Raw genomic sequence first — 26,654 nt, forward strand, 5'->3', positions numbered from 1 at the left:
GAGGTCTAACCTAGGCATGTGGAAGCAGGAATCTGCCAAATAGGCAGCTAGCTGAAATTCAGAAGGAAAAGCCCTATTTTGGGGTGGCAAGGTTAGGGCAAAACAGAATGCACGCACAATGAATTTTATTAGCCTTTCATCATCTTGTCGCTGCACACTCTAGTTAAACATGGAATATACAAGTGCCTGCCAAATGACAATAGGAAATCTGACCCTTGCTGAAATTTGCTTCCAGCACATTTTCAAAAACACAACAATGGATGACTTCAAAAGATGTGGTATAGTCACTTGTGAGGCTGTAAAAGGCCAGAAAAGACAGAGCATGGCTCATCACACTGCAAATCAGGACCCAGGTGACTCTCTTCCAACAAGAACATCAGGAAAACTAGCTGATTAAGAGGTCAAGTTCGAAGCAGTTTGACAAGCATCAGCTGCAAGTCATACACTCAAGAATTTTCTGTCCTACTCCATGGATCACGGTGCATAAAGAACTGTCCTTTACAGATTTAAGAAGACCAGAAACATTTGATTGCTTTTGGACACTAGATGTTAAGAAGATAAAGAAACAACAGTCATGATCCCTGCCTTAAGGTCAATTCATCAGTTAACAAACATTTATTGAACATTTACCATATTCTAAGTATTGAGGATAAAAAGAAGAGAACATACAGCTCTTGCTCTAGAAGCTCACATTCTAAAGATAAGAGAAATGTGTAAATAACTAGAAACAAAAGAGATATACAGAGGCAAAGGAGTAATCTGAAAGGGGAAGCATCAGCAGCTGGGGAGACAGAAAAGTCTCCTGCAAAAGGTGAAACATGAAGAAACCTAGGGAAAATAAGAGTCAATGGTGAGGAGATAGAGAATTTCTGGAAGGCAGGTAAATGAAGGATCTCCTTTGTAGAATGGAAAGCAGGCCAATGTTTTGAACCGTAGAGTGCATGGAAGGAGAGCGAGGTGTAAGATGACAGGAAAGGTAAGAAGGGGCCACGTTACAAAAAGCTTTAAATGTCAAACAGAAGATTTTATGTTTGATTCTGGCAGTGGCAGGAAAGCCATTGGAGCCATTCAGCTGAAGGGTGAAATGGTCAGACCTATGCAGAAAAAAAAATCACTATGGCAGCTAAATAGACAATGTATTAATACACTTAACAGCAAGACCAAGAAGAAGGCTCTGGTATTACTTTCAGCTAAAAGGAGAAATATAAAAAAAAATGTAGTGAATGTAAAAACAATAAGATCTGGAAATGCATTAGATGGATGGGATGAGCAAGAATAAGGAATCAAGGATGATGCTGAGGTTGGCAAGTCAGGGTGACTGGGAAGATGGTATTACGCTCAACAGTAATAAAGTTTACAAACAAAAAAAATTTGAGGAGAAAGACCGTTCATTTCATTTTGAATATATTGGATTTAAGGTATCTATAGAATACTTAGAATCTCACAGTTGAAGGAAACAGATAAAGATATTAAATAATAAGAGAAATATCAAATGTCAAACTATAATCTTAGATGCAAGTGCATAGAAATTTAAAAAGATAAAGATTCTAGTCAACATTGACTAGAATGGTAAAGGAAATCTTTGTGAAAGGGTTGGGACAATAACTGGGTCTTCGAATCTAAATATCACAAGATGAAAATGTTAGTGTTGCAAAAGACCTTTGAGATTCTATAATACAAAATGCTCATTTTATTGATGGGGAAATTTAAGGTACAATAAAATCCCAGATTCAATACACCCATGTGTACAAGCACTGGGAGAAAAAAGCCATCTCCCAGAACCACCCCCCAAAAAATTACTGCATAGTATTTTTAAAGAATAAAGTGCAAAAGAATCAAACACTGAAGGGATGCCCATCAACTGGAGAAAGATTAAATAAACACAGTATGTAATTATGATGGAATACTATTACCCTGTAACAAATAACAAGCAGGATAGTTTCAGAAAAATTCAGGAAGTCTTCTATGAACAGATACAAAGTGAAATAAGAAGAACCAGGAAAACAATATACATAGTATGGCAATATTGTAATAATAATCAACAACAACAATATAAATGAAAAGAATAACTGCCACAAAACAATCAAAAATCAATTTAGCAAAATTATGAATAACAAGCTTGATCCCAAAAGAAGAGATATGAAAAGACCACTCTCTTTACTCTTTTGCAAAGATCGAATGTTTTGTTGAACATTTTTTAACTTATTTGCTAGAAGGAATGACTGTAAGAAGGGGGAAGAGAAACAATATATGGGATATCTTTTGAACTGACAATTTTTTAAAAGATCACAAAAAAATCAGTTTTTTAAATGTTAAAATGAGTGTTAAATAAATGAAGATCACAGTTCTCAATTAAAAAGCAGCAACATTTTACAAAGTTTGCTTCCTATTATTATGAATCCTTAATGTTTCCATAATTCTACTCCAAATGCTTATAGTTACAAGAAAACTAGTTGTTAGCAACTGATGCTTACCCATTACAACTTTTAAAAATGCAGGAGTTATTGAGTAAAAAAGGAAAAGGCAAGTTACTCCAATAGAACTAGAATACCAGACTCAGGAATAAGCATAATTAATGCAGGACTATGGGACAGTCAACCCTACTGGTGACCAAAAATAGTTAGTAGCCCTAAGAGATAACATTTTCAAATATAAGCCTGAAGGCCAGCCTTTTTAAAAAGCCCTTTTATATACAATCCACCTAGTTAATTCTTGAACAACTCCATGAGGCAAAGTATTAGCTCAATTTTATAGATAGAAATGGTGTGGTTATCATCATCATCATTGTCACTAGACTATTCCCACAACATAAATTATGGGCAGGCTCAGGTTACAACATGGCACCACTTCATTCCTGGGTCTGTGGCTAGCCACATCTCTGCAAGATTAGAATAGCAAAGTCTCATCCTAAGGCACTATTTTTATTTAGCAATTATAGCATATTGGTACCCTGTACTGGAAGAAAAAAAAAGGTTAGTATAATAAGGACTATTTAGTAATGAACAAGTGCTTTGAAAATCAAACCTGAACTCAACTTCTTTTGTGCAAGAAGGCATTCCAACATTACACAGAAGACATAGGGCAGAAAGGAATAATCCGTAGTTCACTACTTCTTGAATAATACTAACCCTCTGTACACTCCATTTTCAAAGGAAATGTGAAATATTCAGTCTAAGGGCACTAATATTTGGACACTGAAAAGCTAGCAGTGACCAGCAGTGACTAATCAGTTGTACCATTTAGTTTTACAGTTTGCAAGTGGTTTGGCGTTCCACGGAGCTTTGTGGTAATGCAAAGTCCGGGCTAAGGAGCCAAAAGAGTTAACACAAAAAACCATAAAAGAATGAAAACTTCATTTCCTACTTTTTTCTTTACCATAGGCAGACCAGCTCTGAAAACAATGAGTTGCCTTTAACTTAGAAATGCACTCTTAATCAAACTAGGTAGAAAATTATTCCAGACATTTCTTTTTTACCTCTTCCCTAAACCCAAAGAATCATGACAAGTCATTACAGGGCAGACTCAAAACATAGAAAAACATGATCACTAGAGATCATCACAAGCAAACACATTTTGCCCTCCAAGTAAACTGCCCAGAGTGAGGTTAGGGATTGGAAAAATGGAATACAAAGAAACTAGTTTATATATTTCCTATTTGTCATGTTCCCTTCTACCTCCCTTAATCAAGGTTCTTCAGACTTTCTAAGCAAAGAAAATCTATTAGGGATAAAGTGCTTTCAAACTTCCACTATTAAAGTGGAAATTGGTGAACCACTACACAAAGAAAGGGCAAGAATAGGAATTAAGACAAGAGGAAATAGCACAAGCAATCAACAATCTCAGCTGTAATACTGACAACCCTCTCCTTTCTATTCAAGTCCTTAATCCTGAATGATAGGGAAGCAACTTTATTTATCATGAAGGTTCAGATAAATGCCAAATGCCATGTCTCACTCAATTCTGTCACCTTAACTATTTCCAATGCCATTTCAAGTTTTTAATCCTATCAACTTCCCCCAGTATTAATTTCATCTGTTCACTTCAAAGCTTAAGGAAAGTACAATCTTTAACATCTTACTCTGGGATCTATCTCAGTCCACCTTGAGTATTTCTTACACATGTTTCCAAAATGATGGACTATAACATACTTAAACTAGGGCATCATTATTCACTCTGTGAAATAATTCTTCTCTTTCTTTGTAGGATTCTTCTAAATGCATTGGTTGTTCAAGTCGTTTCAGTCATATCTGACTCTTTGAGACCCTATTTGAGTTTTTTGGGCAACATTAGTGTTTTGTCATTTCCTTCTCCAGCTCATTTTACAGATGAGGGAACTAAGGCAAACAGGGTTAAGTGCCTTGCCCAGGGTCACATTGCTTAGTAAGTATCTAAGATCACATCTGAATTCTGATCTGGTCTGTTGTTCTATCCACTATGCCACCTATCTCCTCCACAACTATAATAGGAATGCTCACTAATGTGAGATTTATGAAAATTGAATTTACTAATATCTCTTGCATAAAGAATTCTTTTTTTCCAGTTTTCCCTCCTCTACATCCTCATTTGGTAGGTTTTTGCCAAAGAGATCAAAAAAGTAATAGCCAAAGTGAAGGAATCTTTTCATTGGCATTAAGGACCATCATATAAGAGAAATGTCAGAACCATGAAAATCTTTAGAACAAGGTAGGTAAGTTCTTCTGTACATCTAGAAAACATATGTGCTACTTACACAGTTTTCAACCAATTATTCCAGAAATATGTTGAAGGATGAAAAACCAGGTATTTAATCCAAGAGCCAGAAGCAACCAAATCCAGATGTTGTCTTGCTGGGAAATCCTATTAAAAGAGAAATAAATGAACTATTTGAATTCAAACATCAAGATTAAAGAATGAAATAATGCTCTGAAAACATTGTACTTAAGTAAGTCTGCTTTTAAAGGGAGAAGGAAAATCCCATAAGCGATAAAAGTGCTTGGAGATACAGTGCTAAGAACTGGCTGACTAATCCCTTCCCCCTCTCCCCAAAAAACAAACAAACGAACAAACAAACAAACCCAATAACCTCTGGAGAGTCACACATTCTGGTAACTTCAGTGGTCAACTTTCTAAGTATATTTCCAAGCATTAACAAAGTTATCAAATCAAAAGTTGGATGGGACTTTAAAAATTCATCCCCAAAGTAGTAACAGATGACAAAACTGAATGAGTTAAGTAATATGCTTATGGTCACAAAGCTAGTTAGTAGCACAATCAACACTAGAAAACATGGTTTTTTTGGACTTACAAGAATAAATTTATAGCCCTGAATTCACAGATTATTAAGATGAAAGAAATGAAAGACAACAATAAAAACTTTTAAAATAAAGAGTTTTAGAGAGAAAACCTGAAATTATAAGATGCATCTGTGAAGTGAAAAAGAAAACTCTTTAACATGTAAAAGGTGACAGTCACAGGCATAGGGACCAAATCCTTAAAGTGTTACAGATTCATAAAAAAGTGGGAGAACCTCTTTATAAGATAAACCTATTTCTAAAGACAGTGATGGCTCAGACTTCAACTAAAGTTTGCTTGGCCAAGGAGATTTCCCTACTAGAAACACAAAATGCTAATTCCCTAGTATTCTAATTGTTGTTTCTAATGATGGACTTTTCAAAACTTAACTCTAATAATTACATGTCTAATCCAAAACTAACTGGTCCTTTTCTGCTCTGAATATAACAACCGCTCTGAAAATGAACTGAAAACTTTCATTTTAATGTAATTTGCACTAAGCCTGATTACTTGCTTTCTACTGAAAAGGGAATGGCAGGCACTACTAGACTTTCAGAGTCACATACCAGGGATAAGTTCTCAAGAATTAAATGGTCAAATCTGAACATGATGATTAAGATTTTTAAAATATTTTTTTTCTATTTCCCAGGAATTAGTTTTATCATTGGCAGAACTAGCCTTTTCTGTATATAATTTATGCGTTTCTTCCCAAAGAACCAAATATGTATTCTGAGATGCAGCTTTAGGGTTCCCTCCATTGTTTACCCAGTTTTCTTTGCATGAAGTGGAATCGAGGCAATGAGGTAATTTGTTTTGAAACTACAGCAACCACTCTTATTTTCTTTTTTCTTTTTCTTTTTCTTTTTTTTTTTTTTTTTTTTACTACTACAATTCTCCTGGGATCAGAGAAAATTCACAGCACGCCACACTCACCCTCCATAGTGATCCAATCCAATGGTGTGCATTTCCTATTGTTCTGTTATTCCTCTGTAAAATGAATTCTTACTAACATAAGATCATGGGTTCATGGATTTAAAGGTGGAAGGGACATTAGAGACTATACTGAGTCTAACCCCTTAACTTCATCATCAGTGAACAAGTATTTATTAAGCACATAATTAAGAACCACCAGATCATGCCATGACCTAATTGTGCGTATCTGACATCCTGAATGCTCGATGGAGCTGGGCTTGAGCAAAATTTAAAATTTACTTATTTTCCTATCATCATTTCTGAGCCTCTCTTCTACCTCCTAGTACAACTTTCTCCCATTTTTGCTATGTCTTTCTCTAGTTTCATATTCCTAAGTATCCCATGCCTCCAAATAATTGATCCTCAGCCAATACCCAATAAAAAATTATTTCCCCTAGGACACAGAGTTCTTTTTACTAGACATTAAAAGACAAACTAACTATTTAAAACAATTCATACTAAAATGTTACTAGATGACTAAAATCCCTAGCAGTAATCCTGAAATCACATGTTTAAAGAAGGTTAAAAAATACAGATGAATCTTTAGTAGCATGTAAGGAAGACTAAGAATATTCAAAAATAATTATATGCAGACTCATTTTTCAAAATTTGTTACTTATGTAATTTATTATCATCTGCTCACAAACTAGAAAAATTGGAATGAATGTACGTCCAAATAAGTTTCTCTACAATACCACACACAATAAGAGCTGGTTGAGGGAAAGGAAACATACAACAGTGGAAATGACCTGAGACAAATGGAGTTGAATCTAGTCTCCCACTTTATAGTTGTGTGATATTTTGACAAACCTATTTGGGTTTCAGTTTTTTCATCATACATTGTAGGGGAGGTGGGGAGGGAAAGTCTTTTCCAATGCTATTGAATTTTCAATTTCAAATTCTTTCCCTGTCCCTCCCCTTGCCTCTAAGAAAGCAAGAAAAACAAAGGCAGTTACACATATATATATATAGTCAGGTCAAACAAATTTTTGAGGAAGAAGAGGAACAAAAAATGGAGGTGAATAGCATGTTCCATCATGAGTTCTTTGGAACTGTGGTTGGTCATTGTGTTGACAGAGTTGCCAGTCCTTGCAGAGTAGATTGTCTTTACAATATTATTGTTGTATACATTGTTCTCCCAGTTCTGCTTTACTTTGTACCAGTTTATACAAGTCTTCCTGAGTTTCGTTTTGTTTTTTAAACCAGCCCCTTTATTATTTCCTACAGCACAAAATTATTACATTCCATTCATATACCATAATTTGTTTAGCCATTACCCAATAAATGGACACTCCCTATGTTTCCAAGTCATGGCTATCATAAAAAGTTACTATAAATGTTTTTGTGTGTGGGAGTCCTTTTCCTCTTTCTTTGCTCTCTTTGCGATACAGATGTTTTGGGATTTCAATCTAATAGCAGTTCTGCTGACTGTGCACATTTTATTAGCTTTTTTGGGCATAGTTCCAAATTGCTTTCTGGAATAGTTAGATCAATTCACAGCTCCACCGACTGTGCATTATTATACTTATTTTCCCACAGACTCTCTAACATGTCGTTTTCCTTTTATTATTAATTTAGCCAATCTTAGGCTATCAGGATCATACCTCAGAATTGTTTTAATTTATGCTTCTATAATTATGAGTGTTTTTTTTTTAAATAGCTATAATTGAATTTCTTAATCTGAAAACTGTATTCATATCCTTTGACTATTAATTAGAGAATAGCTCTTTCTATTATATTAACTCAGTACCTTATATATCTTAGAAATGAAACTTTTATCAAAAGAAATTGCCTGCAAATATTTTTCCCAATTTCCCACTTCTTTTCTAATTTGCTATTGTTTATATAAAATCCTTTTTTAATTATATGTAATTGAAATTATCTATAAAATGAGAGTAGGAATATTAATACAACTTTTATGATCACACGATTTTCAGGATGAAATTATATAGAATAACAGAATACTTATTAAAGATAGCATATAATATTCCTTATTATTGATGTAGTGGTTGATGTTTGTCCTTCCTTCTAGAAGAGGGCCATGATATCGGGAAGGCAATGCCATGCATTGCAAGTCAATTGGATTTAATGAGAGAGGACCAGGCAAAGTCACTAGCTTTACTTTCTCCTCCAGAGTCATCTGGGTCCAGTGACAAGATATAGATCAAGACAACAAGAGGTGGTCCTGAAGGCAATGAGAGACATTGACCTTTATAATCTAAGGTCTTTCTCAGTTCTCAGCAATAACCATTCAATGATTAAGACTATGTAGGAAATAAGGCAAAGAATGGCCTCTTTTATCTAGTTAAGAGAAAAGAAAAACAATCTGAGAGGAGAAGACCCTCAAGTTTTCCGGCCAAAACAGAAACACTCTAAAAGTATGTAGATGTTCACACTTTGTTCACACTTACTACTCCTTGCCTGTACTACTTCAATAACTTCCAAATTGGATTCAAGTATTTCAGGCTCTCTGCACCCCCACTACAATTCATCCTTTACGTAGCTATTAAGTCTATGTTACTCTTTTGTTCATAAATCTTCAATCACTTCAATCACTAGGACAAAATAAAAACTCTTCAGGTTGATATTTAAATTCCTTGACAATGTGTCTTTCCTCTACCTATCTAGGATTACTGCACATTGCTCCCTGTCATACGTTCTGTGTTTCCAAAGTTCAGTATTTTTGCTATTAACCACATTTGGCATCCTATCCCTACTTCCATGACTTTGCACAAACCATTCAGATATTTAGATGACCTAATCTAAATTCATCTATGTATAAAGGACTCTACTATTCTTTTATTAATTAGCATCTATGAACCTATTCAATTTTTTAAAAACAGGTGGTCTGGGCACATCACTTAACCCCAGTTTGCCTCTGTTTCCTTAACTGAAAAATGCTGGTAATAATAACATCCACCTCAAAGGAAACAGGAATGCTTATTTCCTTCCCTTCCTTCACCTCCCTCTCTATTCATTTTATTAACCAACTTACACAAGGAATCAAAGGAGGGGCTGAGACCTACCTGGATAGTTCCCTCCTACCTGAAACCTATCTTCTCACCTCTATGTCTTAGAATCCTACCTTATTTCAAGACTCAGTTTAGCAATCTCCTACCAGTTTTTAATGGTAATATTACCTCCTCCAATTATCGTTCATATACTTAGATGTTTATATCTTATATTGTCCTCCCCAATAAATATAACGTCCTTGAAGGCAGAGACAGATAACATGCTCTTGGTCCTCAATATTTAATGCAGGGATTGAAACCCAGCAGACTTTTAATGAATGCTTGTCAGATTAGATTGAATGAATCAATTAGTACAGGAATGAACAAATATCAGATCCTATTCCTGGTCAGCAAATGTGGTAAACTAAGAGAAGGGGGACTGGTTTAGAAGAAAGAGAGAACTAATAATAAGAGGTCACTGGATAAAAGCAAGGAATTCAATATCCTAAACTATCTATCTTTTCTAGAGATAAGAGAAGAATAAAGAAACATAGAAAAGCTAGCATAAATACTGAGTACCTTCCTGGAAGGGATAGGCCCAGCTACTCCTCCACCACTAGACTATATCAGTCTAATAGATTATAAACTCATTGAGATCAAAAACTAATATCTTATTCATCATTGTTCATAAAGCCCCTAGAAGTGGTTGGGCACTATGGTATATCCACTTAATAAATAATTATTCACTGAAACTGAATCTCACCATGGCAGACTCTCCTTTTATTCAAGCATTCTGGTCCTAGGTCCAATACTTTTTTCTTCTATCCTGCCATACCAAGCAATGGTGTCCTTGATTGGGCACAGATGTATATTATCCTTGTTCATCTTCATTCGTGTTATACCTTTTCCTATGTATTTGAATTTATCTTACTTCTCCCACTAGACTTTTAAGCTTACATTTTATGTCACAATGCCCAGCATGACAGATACTCTATAGAAATAGTATGGTATAAATGAAAAAACATGCAATTTAAAGTTAGAAGAACAGAGTTTGAATCAGAATACTGTAATTTTATTAAGTATGAGATACTGGGCAAGTCTTCTCATAGCTTCAGGTTCCACTTCCATACAGTAACTGATGCTTGCCTTAGAGGACAATGAATGCAAAATGTTAAATAAATGTAGGTTATTTACTATCAATACCACATAGAGGGTATAGAGAGGGACACAGGAACTATGTTCAAGAAGGGACTTCAAAGACAAATAAGGACAAAAAATATGACTCAGGAATTGAATAACTGGAAGATAAGATGAGCTTACCACATGAAAAGAGCAAAGAAAGACAGAGGGACATGCAGGATATTCCAAAGTTATATTTGGGTTGTTTTTGTTTTGTTTTGATTGGGGATAAGAATAGGATTGTTTTACAGAGATGACAGTGTTGCTCCATGCTTTTATTTCAAACACTCAGCAATAATTTCTGGAAATGAAATCATTATCAAATAAAACCAGCTCTGTGTTAGAAGAATCTGTGCCTCTGGGTATAAAACTAAAATCAGAAAGCAAGGACTGCTGTAGTCTCCCAATCTGTCACTTCAACATAAACATGGAATATTGTCACTATAGAGGCTCCACCAAGAATACATTACTTGTGTCTTAAGACAATCCATATTTCCAAAAGTTAGGGTTCTCTGAAGAGAAATGACTGAGAAATGTTTCCTTTGTTCATAGATTCAGAGGTAGTTGCTACTGGGAATGTTTCTATTATTTATTTCTCCTGATAGAGGGTTTCAATGAAAGCATCTAATTTTTCTTGAATTTCTCTAACTTCTTTGAGGTCTTCCACCAGCTGGACTCCCTTTTCCTCTGAGCAGCTTCACTTATGTTTCTGCTGTCTTCTCAAAGTCTTCTAATACCTCCTTGACATTATTCTCCATCCACCATACTTTGGTGCTGATAAGCTGATCTGGAAAGTTATTGGCCATGGTCAACAGTATGCAGTGGATTCACCAAAGCAGAAAAACATTGTGTTCCAGCTCAGAGTATCTTTGTGATGTCCACAGGAAGCAAAAAAAAAAAAAAAAAATCTTCACCATATCTGCGTAGACACTGCTGTGCTGAATTTTTGGGAGGACATAGACAAGAGTCACACAAAATAGAAAGAATGGATGGACAGTGGTCTGTATCATTGGAAGGAACGCCCAAGTAAATAAGATCACAACTCTGTTTCAATATTTATTACGAATGTCACTATTATATAATCTCTATTGATTAACCAACTTAGGACATTAGTCCTATAGATAAAATTATCAAGTTTTCAGAAAAAAATGCTTAAATATTATCATGCCAAAAGAAATGAAGAATTCAAAGAAACTTGGAAAGACTTGAATGGACTGATACAAGTGAGACAGAACAATGAAAGCCATTTACACAATGACTACAATGATAGAAGATAAAACACTGAAAAACAGAACTCTGATCAGTGCAATGACCAACAATGAAGCACATTTTCCTTCTTTCAGCAAAGAAAAAATGAGGCTCATTTTGCCATACATACTAATATGTTTTACTTTGTTTTGTTTTATTTATACTTTGATACATGGGAAGGTGGGCACCTGGCACAGTCATGAATTTTTTTTTTAATTTTAACTCTATGATTTCAACAGTATTGAGAGATCATCATAGAAAACTCTAGCAAAAAAAAAAAATAGCACTTGTCTGCAACTTAGTCTTAAAAGAGTTAAGTGCACCAGACTCTCCCAAGATCATTTAGCACCTTGACTTGAACAGAGATCTTCCTGATTTCCACAGCAGCTCTCTAGTCTCTACTTTCATGCTATTGAAAAATAAAATGTTCATTCAACAGAGGGGGTGGGGAGAGAGAAGGGGAGGGAGAGAAAGGGGAGGGAGGGAAAGGGGGGGAGGGAGGAAGGGAAGGAGGGAGGGAGAGATGACCATACTATCCTAGACACAGGAGCTTTTTCAAATAATTGTTTTGGAGCAAAACAATCTAGCATCTTCCTTCTCTACTTACATGGTAAATAATACAGCCCTGTCATTTAGAAGCAGGATGCTTCTCAAAGACTAGCCACAGATGGCTCACACAAAGAGCAATCCACTGTTTCCACCCCTCTCTTGACCAAGGCACCAAGAAATGACCACATCAGGAAATGGATTCCAGAAGCCCTTGTTTGATGTCTGGCGTATAACCCAGACTGGCTCCTACAACTGACCAGGCCCTTCAGCCAAACTTCTGAGACCTGGCTAAAAGCCTTCACAAAAGTCAAGACCCTAGCTTATGCATAAGGAATTAGTCACCATATAAAAATTCAAGTTCATTTAAATTAAGGGCTTTGATCAAAGCTAAAAGAAGGAACTGATAACAAGATTTCTTATCACTGGGGACACTAGAGCAGCTAAATTCAGTAGCTAATAATGGACTTAAGTCCCTGGAAACATTCCTTAAGGAAGTAAAAATTTCTGAAGAGTAGAATCATACTGAATGTCCTAACCCAACATTTGTACAAACCAGAATCTGATTAAAATTAATATTATGGGCTACTGGCTACTCTGAAGGGAAAGCAAGGAGAGATGTAACAAAAGAACTACTATTTACAATACAGTGCATGTGCATAAATTTATTGGTAGAGAGTCAACTTACTAATTCTATATATAAGTGTGTGTTCTGGTATCAAGGGGATAAGAGGACGGGAAAAAGAATTTTGCTTTTATCACCACCTGAGCCAACTTCGTTTCCCCAGCTTTAGGGTTTCCTTGGAAGTTATTTCCCTTTGAGGAAAAGCAAAAGCAAAGGATTTATTTGTGTCTCAGAACCATTTCTGCCTGCAAGACTCCACTCTCGGATTTCTTTAATCAGATGAGTCCTACCTCATGAAATAGCATCAAAACAAAGCAAGATTTAGAGCCAGTATAGACATGGATTTGAAATCTGAATCCCCCATTCACTAAATGTGTGACCCAGGCAAGTCACATGAGTTCTCCTATGTAGTTTTCTCATGTAAAAGTGAGATGATGGTACTTGTACTCCCAACTCAAAGCTGAGTTTTCTCAACTATCAAATGAAAAAAACAGAATCAATTGCTTCTAAAGGTCCTTTCAGTTATAAATCTATGATTCTCTGGTAATTAGATGTGGTAGGACTGAAGTGGAGCCAGTACAAGGGACAGACTAGGAATACAGCTTTGTTACCTGCCCGGTAATTCCTAGGTCTTTTCCTCTATAGACAGAGGTGTGTGGTATGTCATGTTGATCCAGAGATTGATTGTAAGGAGAGATGGGTAACCAATAAAGATGGCAGACAGTACAGGGCTGCCTACTCTCCATTGCATCTGCTGAACTTATCCTCTATTTCCTAGCATCAGTCTTATAAGGAGCAAGAGACAAGAGAGTTGAAAAGGTATCCGATGAATTTTACAAGAGCCCAGGGAAAGCCCTTAGCTGATCCATCCACACCAGTCATATTGCTATCTTCCCAACTTCTCTCTTTCTACCTAGAACAACAAACTCTATGCCAAACCTACAAAGATCATCCCTCCATGTGCATATTAATCCACTTAGCTTTGGAAATCCAACCTGAGCCTGAGCTGTCTTGGCAAATGAATGTGGCAAACTAATCTAACCAACTATATCTGGCCAATTCCCAACCCAAGACATGCTTCTCATTCATCCGCATCTTGCCATCTACCCTGTCATAGCACATATATATTCTCCACCACCAATCCCTTCCCTTCTTAGGTTGAGAACAGTCAGTTAGTTCAGTATTGCCAGTGCCCTATGACACTACTCACCATTCCTGTGCTTTCACAGACAAAATCTCCCTTCCTGGATCTCAACTTTCCTTCTCCTCTCCCCTTTTTAGAATATAAGTTGCTTGTTACTTATGTACTTTTATCCCCATCACCTAATACAGTATCTGGCACATGGTATTTACTTAATAGATACTTTTTCAGTGGAGGATATGTAGGAAAGCATGGATAATAACTACACAGGATAAGGCATGCCTCAATTATAATATGCATCATTAAGAGGCATACCCTCAGTCAGTGAGATCACAGCTCCTTTGAAGAACTAAAAAGAAGAATTCTTAGCAACATGCACAAACACAAATGAGTGGAAGAACAATCCAGTTTCTGTTCATCTTGGAAGATCGAAGACTGTCATGAAGATCTAATCATTATTTGGGATTTGGAGGAGCAAGATTTTCAATGAGTTTTCCCAGAATCTAGGGGAGCTTTTATTAACTGGCTGGTAGTAATCTGAAGGTCTTATTAGACAATGAGTCTACTATGTGTATATTTTCACAAATGCCTATTATAATTGCGGCCAATATTAGAATCTTACTATGGAAAAAGCTGACACCAGAGTTGCAACCAATCAACGACCTATACTGCTAACATTATCTACTAGCCAAGAGTCACCTAAAGAGACAGCATTTCAGTTGTAAACAGTCTTGGAGAGGGAATTAAATCAGAACAGTTGAAAGGTCAAGAAAACAAACAACCAATAAGTCTCAGAGAAATTAAGTGCATATTCCAGGACTGGGTTACCTATGTTCTCTATCCATTCATTAACTAACATTCTCCCTGAAATGGATCTTTTTCTCTTGCCTCCTCCAACCATCTTCTTTCTGCCTTTCCTTCCTCTCTTGTTCTATTTATACTCCCTCTTACTTTTTTGCCTCTTTCTTTCCTTTTTTCTATCTTCCCCAGGCCATGGGTTCCTCAGTGTTCTCTACATGTAGTATTTAAGATAAAAGGAAGTGTTAGCTCCTGATGGAGACTGTGAAAAACAGGCCACAGGCAGCAGAAGAAATTTTTCTTCTCAACTAACCACTAGCATAAAGTGATGTAATAGAACAGTGTCCCCAGATCTTGGTGGAGGGTGGGTCACCTAGCCTGGGGAAATTCCTAAAAATGATCCCCATCCTCCTACCTGGTTCACAAGGAACTGCCCACCTCCAATTAATCTGTGAATCATTTTAGTCTGGGAAACAATTACTACCCTTACTGATCTGAAAATTCATCCTTAATCCATAGAAGGTTAATAAAAAAATTACTCTGTACCCCAAAGCTTTGCTTTTGGAACTGGCCCTCTGGGAAGTTGTTTCTCAGTATAGTAAACTTTTTTTTTTTTTTTTTTTTTTTTTTTCCAAAAACCTTGCCTGTAGATCAGGACTGTGAATTCTTTCACAAAAATGACAGTGGCCTGAGAACCCCATCGCTATTAGGGTATATCTCATCCCTCAACGCTCACCCCTCGACATAAGCCTATCTGCTCAGAGTTCTGTTTCCTTATTACACTAAAGACCAGATTTCCTCAGGAATGCTTATCTAAGACTTTTCGGTTGTGGTCATAGAAAAAGGCTCATGCAAATCAAAATTATAGCTGTATATTCTCATTTATTAGTAGCACAGCCTTTGGCTAAAGTGGCTTGTTAAGGGAATAAATTTATACATTTACCCAGAGAAGTAGTTTTTTTTTTGTTGGTTTTTTTTTGAAAAACAAAAACAAAAAAAATCACTCTCTTCCTTGTATGTTTCAGAATCAATTTAGGTGAGATTAAGCCCGACCATTTTCTAGGTCAGGCAAAAATAAACTAAAACATTTGTTTATGAGATTAGTTGTAAATGAAAATGCTGTTGACCCCGAGTTCAGATGAGCAATCAGAGAGTAAGTTGTATACTCAAATATTTCAAATAAAAGAAGGAAACAAGACCTTTTTCATATACAAGTGTTCCTTATTTGATTAGGACTCTGTCAGCAGTGACATGCCAAGAAAACAAAATTAAAAACAACAACAACATTATCATCATCACCAATCCCAGATCCCCTGAAAATGTTGTAAATTATTTTTATGGTGTCACATACTTAACTTTCCCTGAATAATGCAAACTCTGACAGAAGTTTTCAGGGTCAGCACTTGCCTTATTTACATTCTTTTAAATCGGTCTCTCCCTCTTCATCACCAGACCCAAGGCTCCCAACTGACAGGAAGAGTATCTGTGCCCTGGAGCACTTGACAGGCCTTTTTAAAGAGTAGCCTTACATCAAAAGGCAATTCTTTTGTAACACTGAATAATTTTAGAAATGAAATTCATCATAACACAAACTTAAGGAATAAAATGAAACTCTGTGGGGGAAAAAAAGAGAAATTTTAAGGAATATATGAAAAATGCTTTCAATTTTTCCTACCTTGTCTCTTGCCTGCTTCTTTCTCTGGGACACTAGGCATAATTGATACCTATTCCATCCAGAACTTGTACCCCTCCTTTCACAAAATCCACAGCCACCTTAAGGTGAAAGGTATTTCACATCCACAATTTCCTCACTATAAAATTTGCCTTCACATCTGTTCTATATTTAAGTTGATCAGTATTTCTTCCCAAGAGTTCAAGTAAGTGTCTAGAAGAAGGATCACAATATTTGTAGAGTGAATTGGGAGCCAAAAGACAATGCTGGATCAAGTTCCAGCAACTAACTATGTGGCCCTGACTATGGCACTTACCTTTTCATAGATTCATTTGTAAAAATGGAGAAAGTAATAATCTTTACAACTCTACATCCCTAGCAGTCACTTTGAGAATCAAGCAAGATTATGTGCATTAGCAAACTATAAAAGTTAAATAAAAACTATTATCATCATTATGGCCAACTTTATTCAACTTTAAAAGAGGATAAATTTTTAACATCTTCCCCTCCTCCCCATGTAAATACTTACATGCCTAACTGATGCTTTCTGTAGGATCATAAAGAAGATAATGCATGGGCTTTGAAACTGGAAGAGATCTTAAAAGATATCTGGTCCAACCCACTCATTCTGCAAATTGAGCCCCTGGAAGGTTAAATATCACACATATATTAAGACAAAGAACTGGAGTTTAAACCCAAGTCCTCTGAAAATACATCTACTGATCTTTCCTCTTGCCCTTTTTGATCTCTATTTTAAGAGTTCAAATCTTGTCTCAAACACTTAACACTTCCTAGCTGCATGACCCTGGGCAAGTCACCTAACCTAAAAAAGAAAGAAAGAAAGAAAAGAAAAAAAGTAAATATTTTCCACCCAGGCTCTAGAAAGGGAGCAAAGCAGATTCCTGGCCTGCTGGGGTCAATGCCTAATTCCAAACTAAATTCATATACTTAGCAGGCAATAAGGCAAGGAGGCTAACATCATCCATGGCCCAAATCTTTTTTTTTTTTTTTTTTTTTTTTTTGTAATCTTAAAAGCCTTTATTATACCTACTCACATAATGCCTTAACTGATGCCCTGACTTGTTGGTTCCCTAGTGAACACCTGGTCAGAAGACCCATGTGTTCACTACCAAAACCCTTACCTCTTTCGGCTACCCATCTTGGCTTGGCCACCCAGGCTAGGAGCCAGGGTGAACAGCAGGAGGTTAAAGAGGGCAGTTGCTGCCTGCAGTGGGCTTATATAGGGCCTGTGAGGTCACACACACAGCCAATCAGCGAGAGAGTCACCCATTACCTCAATATGGCCAGGATCCCGCCCAAGGGCAGTCCTAATATCCACAGAAATTACTTCCGGGCCTCAATCTCCCGATGCACTGTGTCCGCCCATTTAAAGGGCCCTAACAATATATATATATATATATTTTATAATATTATCCCTTGTATTCATTTTTCCAATTTACCCCCCCTCCCTCTATTCCCTCCCCCCGACGACAGGCAATACCATACATTTTACATGTGTTACAATATAGTCTAAGTACAATACATGTGTGCGAATATCACTTTCTTGTTGCACAATAAACATTAGAATCCGAAGGTACATGCAACCTGGGCAGACAGATATTAGTGCTAACAATTTTCATTCCCCTCCCAGTGTTTCTTCTCTGGGTGCAACTACCTCTGTCCATCATTGATCAACTGGAAGTGAGTTGGATCTTCTTTATGTTGAAGATTTCCACTTCCATCAGAATACATCCTCATACAGCATTGTTGTTGAAGTGTACAGTGATCTTCTGGTTCTGCTCATTTCACTCAGCATCAGTTGATTTAAGTCTCTCCAGGCCTCTCTGTATTCCTCCTGCTGGTCATTTCTTACCGAGCAATAATATTCCATAACCTTCATATACCACAATTTACCCAACCATTCTCCAACTGATGGACATCCATTCATCCTCCAGTTTCTAGCTACAACAAAAAGAGCTGCCACAAACATTTTGGCACATATATGTCTCTTTCCGCTCTTTAGTATTTCTTTGGGATATAATCCCAATAACAGCAATGCTGGGTCAAAGGGTATGCACAGTTTGATAACTTTTTGGGCATAATTCCAGATTGCTCTCCAGAATGGCTGGATTCTTTCACAACTCCACCAGCAATGTATCAGTGTCCCAATTTCCCCACATCCCCTCCAACATTTGTCATTATTTGTTCCTGTCATCTTAGCCAATCTGACAGGTGTGTAGTGGTATCTCAGAGTGGTCTTAATTTGCATTTCTCTGATCAGTAGTGATTTGGAACACTCTTTCATGTGAGTGGATATAGTTTCAATTTCTTCCTCTGAGAATTGTCTGTTCATATCCTTTGACCATTTATCAATTGGAGAATGGTTCGGTTTCTTATAAATTAGGGTCAGTTCTCTATATATTTTGGAAATGAGACCTTTGTCAGAACCTTTGTTTTTAAAAATATTTTCCCAATTTGTTACTTCCCTTCTAATCTTGTTTGCATTAGTATTATTTGTACAGAAACTTTTTAGTTTGATGTAATCAAAATCTTCTATTTTGTGATCAATAATGATCTCTAGTTCTCCTCTGGTCATAAATTCCTTCCTCCTCCACAAGTCTGAGAGGTAGACTATCCTCTGTTCCTCTAATCTATTTATTATCTCCCTCTTTATGCCTAAATCATGGACCCATTTTGATCTTATCTTGGTATATGGTGTTAAGTGTGGATCCATATCTAATTTCTGCCATACTAATTTCCAGTTTTCCCAACAGTTTTTTTCCGAATAATGAATTTTTATCCCTAATGTTGGAATCTTTGGGTTTGTCAAAGATTAGATTGCTATAGATGTACCCTTTTTTGTCCTTTGTATCTAATCTGTTCCACTGATCTACCGGTCTATTTCGTAGCCAATACCAAATGGTTTTGGTGACTGCTGCTATATAATATAGCTTTAGATCAGGTACACTTAGACCACCTTCCTCTGAGTTTTTTTTCATTAGTTCCCTTGCAATTCTTGACCTTTTATTCTTCCATATGAATTTTGTTGTTATTTTTTCTAGGTCATTAAAATAGTTTCTTGGGAGTCTGATTGGTATAGCACTAAATAAATAGATTAGTTTGGGGAGTATTGTCATCTTTATTATATTCGCTCGGCCTATCCAAGAGCACTGAATGTCTTTCCAATTATTTAAATCTGATTTTATTTTTGTGGCAAGTGTTTTGTAATTTTTCTCATATAATTCCTGACTTTTCTTTGGTAGATGGATTCCCAAATATTTTATACTATCAACATTTGTTTGGAATGGAATTTCTCTTTGTATCTCTTGCTGTTGCATTTTGTTAGTGATATATAAAAATGCCGAGGATTTATGTGGATTTATTTTGTATCCTGCCACTTTGCTGAAATTTTGAATTATTTCTAGTAGTTTTTTAGCAGAGTCTTTGGGGTTCTCTAAGTATACCATCATGTCATCTGCAAAAAGTGATAGTTTGATTTCCTCATTTCCTACTCTAATTCCTTGAATCTCTTTCTCGGCTCTTATTGCCGAGGCTAGCGTTTCTAGTACTATATTGAATAGTAATGGTGATAGTGGGCAACCTTGTTTCACTCCTGATCTTACTGGGAAAGGTTGCAGTTTATTTCTATTGCATATTATGCTTACTGACGGTCTTAAATATATACTCCTGATTATTCTAAGGAATAATCCATTTATTCCTATACTCTCAAGAGTTTTTAGTAGGAATGGATGTTGGATTTTGTCAAATGCTTTTTCTGCATCTATTGAGATGATCATATGGTTCTTATTAATTTGATTATTAATATGGTCAATTATATTAATAGTTTTCCTAATATTAAACCAGCCCTGCATTCCTGGAATAAATCCTACTTGATCATAGTGTATTATCTTGGAGATGATTTTCTGAAGTCTTTTTGCTAATATCTTATTTAAGATTTTAGCATCAATATTCATTAAGGAGATTGGTCTATAATTTTCTTTCTCAGTTTTCGATCTACCAGGTTTAGGTATCAGTACCATGTCTGTGTCATAAAAGGAGTTTGGTAGGACTCCTTCATCCCCTATTTTTTCAAATAATTTATATAACATTGGGACTAATTGTTCTTTAAATGTTTGGTAGAATTCACATGTGAATCCATCTGGCCCTGGGGATTTTTTCCTGGGGAGTTGATTAATAGCTTGTTCTATTTCTTTTTCTGAAATGGGACTATTTAAGCAATTTATCTCCTCCTCTGTTAATCTAGGGAGCCTATATTTTTGGAGAAAGTCATCCATTTCACTTAAGTTATCAAATTTATTGGCATAAAGTTGGGCAAAGTAACTCCTTATTATTTCTCTAATTTCCTCTTCATTGGTGGAAAGATCCCCCTTTTCATTTGTAAGACTATCAATTTGATTTTCCTCTTTCTTTTTTTTGATCAAATTTACCAAAGGTTTATCTATTTTATTGGCTTTTTCATAAAACCAACTCTTGGTTTTATTTATTAATTCAATAGTTTTTTTACTTTCAATTTTATTGATTTCTCCTTTTAATTTTTGTATTTCGAGTTTAATTTTTGGTTGGGGGTTTATAATTTGGTCTTTTTCTACATGGCCCAAATCTTAAACCAGAAGCTATATAAATAAGGATTCAGTCTGCTCTTGGGAAACTGTCAAGAAGCCAACTGTGTTTAGTCCAATGGCCTGCCTTTGCCTTAGAAACACAAATGGTCTTTGTGTTCATTTTACATAGAGAATTTGAAGGATAGAGTGTCAATTCTATGTTTGAGATGGAGTAATTCACATTTTGAAGTAAAGGAGAGGAAAAAGGGTCACAGTCACTATACAAGATAAACGTACAAATTTAAGTAAAGCCATAAAAATATCATAATTAGCCATTTTTGTATAATAGAATAAAAACTCACTGAACCAGAAATTTTGAGCTCTTGTTCCAAATCTGTTTATAATTTATTATTTGTATTCTTTTGACAAGTCATTTAATTTTTGATTCCTCCCCACACCAATGAGAGGAATGGATGAGGTAAGGGGTCTCTAGCAACTTGACTGAGGCCTACAAGAAGAACTCTAAATCAGTTACTGATAATATCACACTGCCTTCTCTCTGCCATACCAAATTTCCTGATGAGAGAAGGCAGTGTGGTATTATCAGTAACTGATTTAGAGTTCTTCTTGTAGGCCTCAGTCAAGTTGCTAGAGACCCCTTACCTCATCAGTTGGGGAATGGCTGAATAAATTATGGTATATCAATGTAATGAAATAGTATTGTTCTATGACACAATCAGCAGGCTGATTTCAGAAAGGACTGGAGAGACTTACATGAATTGATACTAAGTGAAATGAGCAGGACCAGGAGATCATTGTACCCCACAACAACAAGATTATGTGATGATCACATTCACCCATACAAAAACCTTGTTTTCTCCCTCCCTCCCCATTTTCTTCCTTCCCTAAACAGCAAGTAATCCAATATAGGTTAAACATGTTCAGTTCTTCTAAACACATTTCTACATTTATCATTCTGCACAAGAAAAATCAGATCACAAAAGAAAAAAAAAATCTGAGAAAAAATGAGCAAGCAAATAACAACAAAAAAAGGTTAAAATATTACATTGTGATCCACATTCAGTCCCCATGACTCTCTCTAGATGTAGATGACTCTTTCCATCACAAGTCTGTTGGAATTAGCCTGAGTTCACCTCATTGTTGATGGACGCGGAGCCGTGTCCATCAACAATGAGGTGAACTTGACATATTCAAATCAAGAAGTTTTGTTCAATGATCCTCCATCATGGTATAAAAGAATATATACTTACCAAAGGTGCTCATTATTGTCACAGGAGATATTCTGAGACAAAGTCCAGATGGAAGATAGATTCCTTATAGAGGTTTTTCAGATACTTATTCATTATCCTTTAGGATAATAGGATCACAGATCAAATGTTGGAAGGAGCCTCGGAATTAACCTAGTCAGATATTTTCATTTTACAGATGGGAAAATAGAGGCCCATGTAGGTTAAATGATTTGCCAAATATGCCACAGGCAGTAGGTAACTGAGACATGACATAAAAGAAAGATGCATGATAGGTGTAAGTAGAATATATCTTATCTCCAAAGATAATAATACATGACTCATGCATAAAAAGTTTAAAAAAAAACTAATGACAAATAGGATGAGAAAAGAAGTTGCAATGGTCATGAAGGAAAAATGTAGAATAACCAATGGCCAATCTGAATGTTGTAGTTGTAATGATAAAAATATCAGGCCATGCAATGGAAGACTACTCCAGCAAGTTGGCTACATCTTTCAGTGATGATTTATGAAAGATCACAGATACAAATGCTTGTACAGGTTGTGATCCTCAGAGGTCCTAGAAGTATGCAGCACATAGATCAAGTGATGAAAAGCATCAGTGTACAAGAAATATATCGTACACTGAAGGAAACAAAAAACTTAAAGAATATAAGTAGTGAAATAAGACCACAAACTACTACTCAGTATATATTTTAAAGCACTTATAATCCTCCTATAGGCCTCAGTTTCTGTATTTGTAAAACATGGCTATTACTTTTCAAACTACTTATCTTGAGGGTTTGTTTGTGAAGAATCCTCTCGGCAAAATGTACAACAGTATTGAAATGTAAGGTCTCATTATATTTAACAGAGCACTTGTTGCTGACTTCAGCTATACATTCCTTTAACAGTGCTTTTTCTTTAAAAGATATTTTTAATCCTTTGAGCTTAGCAAAACTAAATGTACAGTAAGTTAATTCTTATGCAGGTGAAAGTCTCAATTTGAGAAAGAGGTATATAATTTGTGTGAGTGAAGAAGAGGTTTAATTTCTTAAAACTACCTCCATGAGTTTACCATTGCCCTATATAATGATCATAGAACAGAATTCAATAGTTTGTAAAACTCTCCCACTGAACTCAGAGGAGGATTTCTCATTCTTCATTTGCAAACTAGGCAAAGAAAGACTGAATTACAGAACTGGAAAGAGGAGAAAGAAAAGGTTAACCAAAAAAAAAAAGGGGGGGGGGTGTTAAGGGGCAGTGAGGGAGAAGAAGAAACCTGCCAGGACTTTTTTCTAAAGTTAAAAGGGAAAGAGAGACAGGCTCTTGCAGCAAAGTACTAAAGCTACAAGACTTGGCATTTCATTTTCATGGACCCAGTATTGGATTGGCTTCAAAAACTCACCACAAGATTGTCAACACATACAGAAAGCAATAAAGTACAAGATGAGATGTAACAATGACCAAAAAACAGCCAGCAAATTCCACAGAGCAATTATACAAGCATGCTCATGATGATGTCATTTGGAAATGCGGGACTGACATCTTAGGGTTACAGCTTTTCTCTCAGCAGTTCCAAATACCAAGCAATGATGAAGACAAGGAGAAGTTTACTCATGAGTCGTCTACTTGGTCATCAGCAAGAATGGCAAGAAAGCGAGAGAGCAAGAATGGTTTTATTTTGCTCTTAACTGCAAAGAATCTGCGTGTAAAGTCAACATGACAGCAAGCATGATACATCATCATCCCCTTCTAAGAGTCTTCCTTATTTGGTTGCTAGCATAACAGCAGTAAAACTAACCCTAAACAAAAACCTAATTGACAAGGCGGGGAAACGGCTAGGCATATTTCTAATTACTTAATTAGAGCCAAAATGCCCATGTGCCATTGTAAACAAATACACTTATAGCTAATTTAAATGTCTTATCAATCAGCAAGCATTCCAACTGTCTTAAAATATGTTAGCATAAGTAAGATAACTGTTGGGGAGAAAAGAATAAACAAACAGGCTGAAGCATTTTCCTGGTGACCAGATTCCACATGAGGTAAATGTCAAACCATTCCAACTTTAGTCATAAGTGTAAATGAGCTGGAATACAAAGCAGCAGACTGTCTCATTTGTGTCTGTGCGTTCCCAGCAGCACCTAATACTGAGCCTCACATAAACAGATGCCTGCTGAACTGAAGACAGACACAGAGCTACACTAATGAACTACAAGGAAGATGCTATGAGGAGAATACTCAGTAGAATATAAGCTTACTGAAGGCAGAGGCTGTTTTCCTTTTTGCCCTTAAAACCTCAGTGCCTACTACACATATTTTGCACCATAATAAGGATAATTAAATAATAAATGTTATTTAAGAAGAAGTGATAATTATTAAAATAAGTATGGAACAATGAAAGAGACTGCTCAAACAACCTAAGTACATCAGGGTTTCTCAAACTTTTGTTCTCAGTATCTTTATACTATATATACCTATATACTATTATTAAGGATTTAAGTAGTAATAAGCATTAATATTATTTAAAATGTGTCTTAAGAGTTTTTGTTCGTGTGAGTTATATTTCTAGGCATTTACCATATTAGAATGAATTTTGAATTTGTAGACCTACTGAAAGGGTTTCAGAGGACCCTCTCCCTAGGACTCTTTGGGTCACACTTGAAAACTACTGGTCTATATCATAAAATGAACAAGTATGGTGTGTCTCAAAACTCACATCTGACAACAGTATGATGAATAAAACACCAGCTTTGGAGCCAAGATTTGAAGTATGCTTCAAACTCACAAAGAAGAAGAAATGGAGGAGAGGGAGAAAAGCATGACTTAAGTACCTACTGAGTGCCAAGCACTATGCTAAGTGCTTTATGCATACTCTTGACCTTCACAACCTTTACTTCTAAGAGTAAGTGCTATTATATTATTATCCTCATTTGACAGTTAAGGAAACTGAGACTGACAATGGTGAGACCCTGGGAAACTCACTTCAGTTCTCTAGGTCTATAAATGTAAAATGAGAGGATTTAACTAAATGACTTCTCATGACCTTTTTAGCTTTAAATCTGTGACCACGAAAACAGAAGATTTGATTGTGCAAAAACAGATGGGGAAAAAAAAACAGTAACAAACTGAAGAAAACTGCACGCCTTTAGAATATTTCAAGTTTCTCTACATGTTGAGATAAAGTGGTCTCTATGAGGACTTTTTAAAAAATGAAGTCCACTACAAGTGAGCTGGTTTTATTGATTCAAAGGCTGATTCAAACACTGATTAGTAACAATTAATTGATGAATCAGCAAATATCTAAATGTCTACTTTTTCCAGGCACTGGAGATGCAAAGAGCCTCAGTATAATGAGCCTAGAGGGTAAAGAGGGCTTCCTTAATTCTAAGGCAGAAATCCACCCATTCTGGCTACAAATCTCTCACAGCAGCAATTTCAACAGACCCTTACAATAAAAAAGGGAATTCTCAGGAGTCTCAAATTGTTTAGGTCTTTTCCTTCCACATCCGCCTCCTTATGGGGGTGGCTGCTTTGTGGTCAGAATGGCTCTTCACCAAAGCTAGAAAACTTCCAAACAAGGATATTTTAATTAAATAGGAGAAACAAGGAAGAGGGAAATAAAAAATCCCTAGCAATCCTTCCCCTCACTGGACGCTAACCAGACCCCTAACCTCCAATCATTCCTACCGGAGTTTCATACCAAGCTGTCTTCTCCAAGGGCCAGTTGGCCTCTCTACTTGCTAAAGGCACACCCACTGCTCAAAAATTTCTGTTTTGACTTCTCTCATCATTCTATCTAAGGAACTATCCCCACCCTTTCCTGAAAATAAACTTTATTTCCAAATAAACAGATCTTTCTCCATTCCCCAAGATTTGACACTACCTGTACTACAGAGACCCAGAAAACTCCTCTACTGAGCAAAAGCCAAAGGGTGAGGGGAAGATGATTCATTGGTCAAAAATCAGAGCACAGATGGGCAGCTTTGGCTTCTCTGGGTTTCCAAACAGGGTGGTCAGTGTGCTCAGCCAGCCTTGCAAAGAGTTTCCTTTACAATTTAAGAAGACAATAATATCCAGGGGCATCCCCTAAAAGCTGGGTCCATGACACAAATAAGGTTCAACACCCCTGTCCAAAAGAATCAAAACTTTGCATGGCAAAGTGCTCCCCAGATATATAAAGTTGCATAAAATGATACCCTGTAAAGTGAACTTTTGATTGAGTGCAACAGTTTTCTGCACCAAACAAATTACAGAGAATCACAAGGGAAGAAATATAGATTTGTTTCACTTTATACAACAGAATTGTTTCACATTATACCTCAGCTACATATGGAAATCAATCTATATACAAAATAGAAAATCCTTTTTGCCAGCCAAGGATTCTTTTTGAAAAAATAAATCACCGTGTTCTGATTTATCTGCTATGTACATTCATA

The 26,654-nt window shown here is 36.1% G+C and overlaps 1 protein-coding gene across 1 annotated transcript in view; it reads right to left on the reverse strand.

Annotated features, from left to right (window-relative positions):
• Positions 1 to 26,654, reverse strand: part of TLN2 (talin 2) — a 528,019-nt gene that overhangs the window by 414,454 nt on the left and 86,911 nt on the right. Inside the window, 1 exon segment of the mRNA XM_074294922.1 lies at positions 4,730 to 4,836. The gene's annotated coding sequence lies outside the window, so the exon portion shown is untranslated.

This window comes from Sminthopsis crassicaudata, chromosome 2 (genome assembly GCF_048593235.1).
Source record: "Sminthopsis crassicaudata isolate SCR6 chromosome 2, ASM4859323v1, whole genome shotgun sequence".
Classification (NCBI taxonomy): Eukaryota; Metazoa; Chordata; class Mammalia; order Dasyuromorphia; family Dasyuridae; genus Sminthopsis; species Sminthopsis crassicaudata.